Below are 10,294 nucleotides of genomic sequence, written 5' to 3'. Positions count from 1 at the left end.
TCAAGATGTATTAATGTCCTCTTTACATTGCTGGATTTTGTTTTGTTTTTTTTTAAGTATACCTTTTGGGTTTTTTGAACCTATGTTTTAAACATGAAGCCTATTATTTTTAATACTTATTCTACCTACTTTCTGAATGAAAGAAGTTGGTCAACTGTTTCTTATCTTTTTCTCTCTGGAAAAAACTATAGAATATGGAGATTTTCTGTTTCTTTGAAATGTGTTTGAGTTCACCTGTAAAATCAACAGGGCTTCAATTCATTGACGAGTTGGGGAGTAAAAGAGGAAGGTTGATAACCATGCTGTTATTGATGTATTTAATTTTCTATTTTGCCTTAGGCTGGTAGTTCTCCCCACCACCACTCTGCCCTATGCCACCAAAATCCACTTTTCTAGGCTATTATGGGCTGATGTTGATTTTCTAACATCCAGTACCTCAGAATGGGACTCTTTTGGGAGAAAGGGCCTTCAAAGAAGGGATTAAGTTAAAAGGAGGCCTTGGGGGGCCCTAATCCAATCTGACTAATGTCGTTATATAAAGAAGTTTGGCCCCACAGAGAAATTTGACAGCACACAGAGAAAACTTGATGTGAGGGCACAGCGAGAAGGTGGCCATCTGCAAGCCAAGGACAGAGGCCAGGAGAAGCCAAACTAGCAAAGACCTTGATTTGAGACTTTGCTTATTCGGAAATTAATTTCTGTCCTTTTAAGTCTCGCAGTCTGTGGTATTTTGTTATAGCAGCCCTAGCAAACAAATACAAAGATTTACACATTTTTTGTAGTATAAGCTAGTTGTTTAAAAAAATTTTTTTCTCTCTCCTTCTTTATTGTGTATTTTGCCTGCTCACCTCTTCATTTCTTATCAGCCTCCCTAGAGGTTCTTCTGTCTCGTGAAGGAGAAATCAGGCCCCCCAGTTATGGCTTTGCCATTAACTAGTTGTAGAACCTTTGATAAGCAACTTCACTTCTTGTAGCTTCATTTTCCACTTTTGTAAAATGGAGATAATTATAATACCCTCACCGTAGGGCTGTTACAGGGATTAGATGAGCTAACATTAATAAATCACTTAAAGCAGTGCCAGTCAGTGCTAAATATTAACTCCCTTTGTTAATATTGTTATGGTTATTAATCTAAGTATCCTATTTGGGTATTATTAATTTTCTCTTTGTTTTTCTATTTTGTATTCTCTCTATATTATATTCTTTCTTGGTTTTCGCTGGTTGGTGGCTTTTTTTCTTCTTTCAGTTCACTCTTCTTTTTCCAGGCGAAGTTAAAATCTTTGCTAATTTGTTTTTCAGTATTGCTATTCTCTGTTCAGAAAATCTACTCAAACTGATAAATTTCCTCTGCTTTGGCTACTTCCAGCAAATCTTGATACAAAATGCTTTCGTCATTCACCTAGAGGTATTTTGTCATTTCCTTTTAAAAACCGTTTATTACAAGGCTAACTTGTTACCCAATATTATTTTTTAGTTTGTTTCCAGAAATGTAGCCTTTTGTCCGACTTCCATTATATTTTCACCACACTGCACTTCCTGTGTAACACCTCTGTCTCCACCCGGCTCCCTGGACTGAGGGCCTTCTTGCACCATATCTTCCTGTGCTTTTCTGAAGATGACAAACTATTTCTTAAATACTCTTCTGGATCCCAGGGTTGCTCGTTTTGAGATGTGTACCCTTCCCCAGGTCTTCTCGATACTGTTTCTTTTCTTGCTGCACAGTATTTTTTCCACCCAAGGGACTACTTCAATTCACTTTTTCTTCTTTACTTCTTCTTGAATAAGGCAAGACCTATTCAAGCTCCAGGTTCCGGTAGGTAGGGTGCATGGATTTCCCCCTCGGCCTGCCTGTTGTCCGTTGGTATGGATGTTAATTACTTTTCTCCCGTTTGCAACTAACAGGCAGATTCACTGACACTGCTCTCATTCTAAAATCTAGCTCCTAATCAGCTTCCCTCTGTCTGGCCTGTCTCCACTCTACCTGGTTAACGTAGTCCACTCACAATTCCACTCACCTGAGCTATTTGTTGTTTTTTACCCATCTGAACTGATTAAGTACCCACTAAGACCAAGTTTCTTCCTTTCAACTCAAACCTTCAGGATTGTATTTTTGGGAATTACCTGTTTGGAATGCAGTGAATGCTGCTAATTGTCTTCCACTTTCCCCCCAGTTATTTCGGGGGATTTGTAGTTTAGTGTCTATCTGGCATGAAAAAGATGATGGTTGTATTGGGTGGTGGCCCACAGCGAAGATGGAGAAATGTGTCCTTTAAACCAATTTTCTGTTTGTCTGAGTGAACGGAGAGCTAGGCAGCATTGCCCCACTTTTGTCAGCTGAATGTTTCTGTAACAAGACTTGGTATATGCCAGATCTTGCTTTGAAATTTACTTTATGATGTGTCCTGTCTCTGTTTCTTCCTTGGAGATAATCCTGGAGGCCAAGTTTATTAGCTCCACTGTGTTCCAGCCTCCTCCCACACAAGGAGGAAACCCACCTCACTGGGTTATTTTGACACATAAAAGAATCCACATAAAGTACTAAGAACTATGCCCGGCTACAGTAAATGTTTCACCAATGGTAGGCATTATTATTATCATCACTATTATTATTTAATAATGCAATTGTTGTGAAGTATGTGTGTCCTGTTCTGCCAGCTACGAGATGTAGGTCCATTTCCATCTCTCCTGGCTGAAGAATTTTGAGCTTTCCTTTCCTCTCTGTGCCTTAATTTTCTCATTTGTCAAATTGTACCATTGAGATACATAATCTTCCAAATCCTGCCTGGTCTGACAGACTGAGATTCTGTGGAAACTAGAGCAAAGCTGTTTCCTACATCCTCTGGAAACAAAGGTCCTCTATCAGAAGTCTATATTAAACAAACATAGGTCTTTAAATAACACAAAGTAGAACTGGGCTTGGGACAAGGACCTTAATACAAAGTTCTATACGTCCTCAGTGGCTCTGACCAAATATGTGTTTGCAATGCATCCTTCTTTTTTCCTCTTTTTTGCTTCCTCTCTCTGGGGTTCTTTCCCTCTCTCTTGGCTCAAGGTGCTGAAACAAAATACCACAGCCTGGGTGGCTCATGAACAACAGGTATTTATTTCTTACGGTTCTGGAGGCTGGAGGTTTGAGATCGGGTGCCAGCGTGGGTCCTGGTGAGGCCCCTCTTCTGGGCTACAAACTGCCCACTTGTGTCCTCACATGGCCGAGAGCAGAGAGAGAAAGCAGGCTGTCTTGTGACTCTTGTAAGGAAACAATCCCATTCATGAGCCTCCCACCCTGGTGACCCCATCCAGTCCTCATTACTTCTGGAAGGTCCCACCTCCCAATACCATCACATGGGGGGGGGCACAGATTTTCAACATATAAATTTAGAGAGGGGCACATAAACATCCAGTCCCTAACACCCTCCTTTCAAATCACTAGGTCTTTTCCCTTACCAGCATGCTATTCCCCTTCTCCAAATCAAGCTGGACCCTCCATCAATTGATTCATTGACTCACACTTCACTGCATAATACAATGCTTCATTATTAAATCATTATTTTCTCACTCACTATATAAAGTCTTTGTTCCCCTGGTACCAGAAATCAAGGCATCATTAAATAGGTGTGAAAGATCTCAGGGAATGAAGGGAGGTTAAAATAATCTTACAAATCACACATTTATAATTTCTTCTACCAGGATGAGCTTTATCGTCTACATTACTTTAGTCAGGACCATGATGGCAGAGTACTTTTTTTTTTTACCAGGTTTGGGCAGAAACTATCATGAGAACTCTCAGCCAGACTCTACCAGACACTTAAAATAGTTTCAGAACCAAGAGTCAGTGGGGAGTCTTCTTGTCCTTCTCCCTCTTCTTCTCCTTCTGCTCCTTCCTGCCCCCCATGCTGTCTCTCTTTCTCTCAAATAAAGAAATAAACTCTTAAAAAAAGAGAGAGAAAGAAAAAGAAAAAGAAAAAAGCCCTTCATGCTTTTATGTGTATTTAGTTCCAAATTTCTATTTTCAGATATACTTTCTGATTTGGAAATTCTGTAATTAAAAAATAACTCCAAAACAATCTCCAGTTGAATAATATGAGTGTGGGCTGCATGTTTTGAACATCAATAATACCAAGAAGCCTTCCATTTATTTAGTTGCACAAAAATCATCATCCAATGTCCTCTATTCAAAATGGCCCAAGTAACTTTAAAAGCTACTCTAAAGGATAGAGAGCCGTGGGAAATGACTAAATCACACTGAAAGCAGTACTCTGCTCATAAAAAGTTCAAAAATTAGGCAATCTGGGTGGTAGAAAGATGTGAACCAAAGGAACCAGGACACAGTCCTGAATAAGCCCCCAAATTTATAATGTGGACAAGGTATGTGCTCAAGTCCTGAAACCGACAGCTGCACATTTTTTAAAAAAATATTCCTGTTGAGGGCACCTGGGTGGCTCAGTGGGTTAAAGCCTCTGCCTTTGCCTTCAGCTCGGGTCATGATCTCGGGGTCCTGGGGTCGAGCCTCACATCGAGCTCTCTGCTCTGCGGGGAGCCTGCTTCTCCCCCCCTCTCTCTGCCTGCTCCTCTGCCTACCTGTGATCTCTGTCTGTCAAATAAATAAATAAAATCTTTAAAAAAAAATATATTCCTGTTGAAACTGTTTGAAGGCAGGTGGTATCTTCAGCATGGCATCTCCCTTGTGTATGACATCTGCTGTGGGCCTAGTGATCCCACGCACCATGCTTTGTTTTAGTGTCTCAAGGCCTTTTTTTTTTTTTTAACTTTATTTATCTGAGAGAGAGAGAGAGCATGAGCAGGAGGAAGGGCCAGAGGGAGAGGGAGAAGCAGACTCCCCACTGAGCAAGGAGCTCAATGTGGGACTCAATCCCAGGACCCTGAGATCATGACCTGAGCTGAAGGCAGAGGCCTGACCAACTGAGCCACCAGGCGCCTGCAAGGCTCTGGACTCCCAGGGTCCTCCACAGAGATCCTAGGAACCATTTAACTAGTGCCTCAAAGTCCTACCGATCAAAAATATTTCTCTGACACAAACGATGCCTTCCTTCTGTAGGACTGGAAACAGTACAGCATTTCTGAAGGGCACTTTGTCAATTTCATTCACCCATCTTCCACATACTCTCTGTGCCAAGCACTCTTCTAGGGCTGTAGATACTGTAGTGAACAAAGCAGATAGAACCTTCTGCCTTTTTGAAGCTGACATTCCTGGGGGGTGGGAGGCAGGGGAAGATAGGGGTTACTCTGGGGGAGAAAAATAAATGAATTAAAATGTCATTAATAAGTAGAAGGTCAGAAATTCTACAGAGAAAACTTAAGCATAATAGGGGAGGGAATGGATGCAGGTAATAGTCTTAAATAAGGTGGTCCAGGAAATTCTCAATGATAAGGCCATGGTTAACCCCATATAATGTTTAAAATTTTAGAGGTACAAAACAGAAAGACCAAATGGAAACACACAAAAGGTGTATTTGTAATTATTCAATTGAAGTGAGTATTTGTGACTATCTTAAGAAGGTAGTATTGGGAGTCATTCTTTGTGCTGTGTTCTATATGTGTGTACTTGTGCATTTTTAATTAACTGGAATTTTTGAGAATGAAGTACTTAGGCATCGCTATTTAAAAAAAAAAAAAACTATCTCAGGCAATTCTGATGTACAACAGATATAAAACTGTTTCTTTCCCACCTTATATTCTAGATTCTATGGTAAAAAGAGACTGACAATCTGAGCATATTAAATTCAATATTTCAAGTTATATATATAGATATAGATATCTATATATATATGTGTGTGTGTGTATATAGATATCTCTATATATATATATTTATATATGTGTGTATATATATATATATATATATATATATATATATATAAATCTTCCTGAAATCCCATCAATTAGATTACTAGGGAGTCATACATAAATACCTCACAGTGCACTGTGCAAAATACATAATGTAGTCCAAGTGAAGAGGTTAGCACAATAAATGCTTAGCTACCGTCACTGTTATTATTGTGAGAGGCTTAACGGGGAGCAAGGTATTTGATCTGGAACTTGAAAAAGGAATGGGATACACAGGAAAAGATAGGTAAAGGATGTGGATAATGGTCAGGTGTTAGATTTTCTAGCAGGAGAAATACACAGCCAGAGTCACGAGCAATGAGCTTATCTCAAGCAAAGGCCACTGTTCCTTTCATTCTATACACATTCACTGGGCTACTGGACCATCATCTCCAAGACCCCTGGGTCTGAGTCCTCCTTGCTCATTGCTTTCTCCCAGAACATAGCTGTAGATATTTGCTGACTGTTCAAAGTATTTGGACCACAACTGAAAGTTTTCCATTTTGAATGGAACCTCAGGCCATTTTTATGAACGTCAGTGATCATTTTAATGAGGCACTAATCAGAGCCATGCTGAGACAGAGTTAAGTAAGACACACGCAAGCGTAAAACCACAATGCAATCATTCTTAGGTTTGTACACAAATCACAACTATTTATCTGGTGTAGTTAGGAAACTAGAAAGTTCTTTAGAATGGAAATGGCCATTTACTGTTGAAGTTTTCAACGTGTATTTGAACGAAGTTGGATGGAAATATTTTGAATATTTATTACAAATATTGGTGCCTTTTAAACACTGCACATGGATCAAAATTGAGCCTTTCCTTTAATGAATCTATGCTCGTTCCAGATAACACACTGTGAGCAGCCTTAAAGCTTCTTTGACTAACTTAAGCTAAGTGGGTTTTTTTGTTTTGGTTTGCTTTGGGGTTCTTTTTTGAAAGACAGAGAGAGTGAGTGTGCCCTCGCTTAAGCGGAGTTGGGGAGAGGGAGAGAGAGAATCTTAAGCAGGCCCCACACTCAGGGTACAGCCTGATACGCTGGGTTGGGGGCAGGGTGGCTGGCGGGGAGGGGAATGGTGGTGATGGTGATCGATCTCATGACCCTGAGATCATGACCTGAGCCAAAACAAGAGTCAGATACTTAAGTGACTGAGTCACCCAGATGCCCTACGCCAAGTATTTTATTGGAATGTTTCAGAGTAGTCCCCAAATTAAAGGAAAATTCGCTAATCAATCTTGAAAGGTCAGGGACCATCAGTTCCAAGGGTCTGTATGGAAGGGAAGAATCAAGTATGTATTCGGGATCCCAGGACAAAGCAGCCCCAACAGCTGTGAGTCACTCTGCTCGACATTCAAATTTCTTCCCCAAAGCAACTGATCTACTCAGACAGATGCTCAGCCTTGCCCAGAGAGGACAGGAGAGGGCCCCGTGAGCCATGGCTCCTCTGAAACAGAGTACAACCTGGGAAAGGTCGTTTTCCAAAGGACAATCACAGTGCTGCTTCCAAAAGAAAGGGAGGTGGGACACATGAAAACACAGAGGTCCCCACAGAAATTAGTGATCATTTCGAATATCAATGACCATACTAGATTATAATCCAGTGAGGTTCTTGGAATCTATTCAGCTGTTCAAGGATGCTTTTCCCCTGCACATATGGTCTCAGATCTCTGTGCTTTTCAACTTTCTAATTTGTACAGTTCTTTTATCTCTCTTTTTCTTTTATTTTTTAAAAGATTTTATTTATTTCCTACACTGTTGGTGGGAATGCAAGCTGGTGCAACCACTCTGGAAAACAGCAGGGAGATTCCTCAAAAAGCTGAAAATAGAGCTACACTATAACCCAGCAATTGCAATACTGGGTGTCGGGGTCGCGCCCCTAAGATGGCGCCGGTTGCGCCCCTAAGATGGCGCTGGCTACGCCCCTAAGATGGCGCTGGCTACATAGCCCGAGCAGCACGGACAGCCTGAAAAACATCCGCCCTAGCCACACGTGACCTCGTGCTTGTCACATGAACACCACATGACACCACTGCCTACGAGCCCCAGATACCTCCTGTTCACGTGAACACCTCTGTGATTGGCTGTTATGCCCTATATAAGGCAAGGGAACTTCCCCGCAGGGGGAGGAGAAAGATTGACCAGGGAATAAATAAGAGCTTGTGCAGGGACCTGTGTGTGTGTTGGTGTTGCATCATTTCTGCAGGCAGGAAGAGCGCAACAACTGGGTATTTACCCTAAAGATACAAATGTAGTGATCCGAAGGGGCACGTCCATCTGAATGTTTATAGCAGCAATGTCCACAATAGCCAAACTATGGAAAGAACCTAGATGTCCATCAACAGATGAATAGATAAAGAAGATGTGGAATATATATACAATGGAATACTATGCAGCCATCAAAAGAAATGAAATCTTGCCATTTGCGACCACGTGGATGGAACTAGAGGGTATCAGGCTTAGTGAAATAAGTCAATTGGAGAAAGACAACTATCATATGATCTCCCTGATATGAGGAAGTGGAGATGCAACGTGGGGGGTTTGGGGGATAGGAAAAGAATAAATGAAACAAGATGGGATCGGGAGGGAAACAAACCATAAGAGACTCTTAATCTCACAAAACAAACTGAGGGTTGCTGGGGGGAGGGGGTTTGGGAGAGGGGGGGGGTTATGGATATTAGGGGGGGTATGTGCTATGGTGAGTGCTGTGAAATGTGTAAACCTGGTGATTCACAGACCTGTACCCTTGGGGATAAAAATACATTATATGTTTATAAAAAATTTTAAAAATTAATTAAAAAATCAGTGAATAGTAAAAACGATAAAAGAAAAACATGTATTTTCTATGACAATGTTTCCAAATTACCGATAGCACCCATTTTAAAGTTAAATGGCTACCAAATATATGCATTTAATTAAAAATTATACAAAAGTTACTGGGGAAAAAAAAACGATTTTATTTATTTATTTGAGAGAGGAGGAGACCCAGAGGGAGAAAGAGAGAGAAAGCCAAGGGGAGGAGGGGCAGAGGGAGAGAGAGAAGCAGACTCCCTGCAGAGCAGGGAGCCCGACGTAAGGCTCCATCCCATGGCCCTGGGATCAAGACCTGAGCTGAAGGTAGAGGCTTCAACCCACTGAGCCACCCAGGAGCCCCTCATTTTTCTTTTAAAATGATTATCTGTTTCTTGCTACCTTCAATTACCTGCTTTGGTACTTTTAATTTACTCACTTAGCAATTTTCAATTTGCCTACTTCTACTTGTCTAGGGACTCTAGGGACTAGGAAATGAAGGAGCTGAGCCTCTCAGATGTAGGTGTGTCACGAAGCCTTAAGTGAGTCTGGGTCTCTGAGTAAAACGCGGATGACAAACAGATAGGCTCGCCGTCATCCACACTACCTTGCTGCTCAGGGACTACTCTTGCTAACGCTTAGTTGTTTAGCTATTTTGATAGTGACTGGATGAGGAATTTATCTATAAATGGTATGCTGCCATTTTTTGAAGAACGCAATGTTCTTTTACAATTATTTATTTCATCTTCACCATAGCACTGAAAGGAAGGAAAGAGCAAATATTTGCTCAGGTTTACAAGTATAAAAACAGAGCCACAGAAAGCTTAAAGTGCATGGATGGAAAGGGTAGTGCAAACCCCAGGTGTCTGGTTTCCACTCTCAAAGTTAGTTAATAGATTCAGCTATGTCAATATCAGGAGATCTACAGAACCATAGGTCAGAGGCAGCTTAAAACTCAAGGGATATAACAAACGTATGATATAAAAGCACGGGGGACTCCTCCATGTCACTATTGAACATGTACTAAATCCGGAGAACAGTGGAAGCAAGTAAATGGGAACAAACAGAACAGCATAAGTTAACTAAATGGGAACATAAACTTCACCACGCAGTCACTTCTAGCAACAACTAGGATGAGATGCTGAAAATATGTTTACCAATTTTCAGGCAACGCAAAAGCGGAAAGCATCACTAATTTATCAAATGACTGGAACCAATGGAACTAATGGCCAGAATTTAACCGTGATGAAATTCAATATAAATTTTTTTTTAAGATTTTATTTATTTGGAAGAGAGAGATCACAAGGAGGCAGAGAGGCAGGCAGAGAGAGGGGGGAAAGCAGACTCCCCACTGAGCAGAGAGTCCGATGTGAAGTTAGATCCCAGGACCCTGAGATCATGACCTGAGCCAAAGGCAGAGGCTTTAACCCACTGAGCCACCCAGGTGCCCCTCAATATAGATTTTTTAAAAATTTTTCATATTTTTATCTGAGATTCACATTTACAAACATGGTATAGGAGAGGCCTGGCTTGACAACAGTAATAGGGATGTTGGTTTACTGTAAGTCAAGAAGTAATATTTACTGTTTATTGACCCTAGTGCTGGGCATCATGCTAAGATTTTTACATGTATTATGCCAATCCTCATAACAATTCTAAAAAGT

The sequence above is a fragment of the Mustela putorius genome, unplaced genomic scaffold (assembly GCF_011764305.1).
Source record: "Mustela putorius furo isolate JIRA1106 unplaced genomic scaffold, ASM1176430v1.1 tig00003853_pilon_pilon_pilon, whole genome shotgun sequence".
NCBI classification, from domain to species: domain Eukaryota; kingdom Metazoa; phylum Chordata; class Mammalia; order Carnivora; family Mustelidae; genus Mustela; species Mustela putorius.
The sequence above is the reverse complement of the archived record's forward strand: the minus strand, read 5'-3'. Positions refer to the sequence as shown.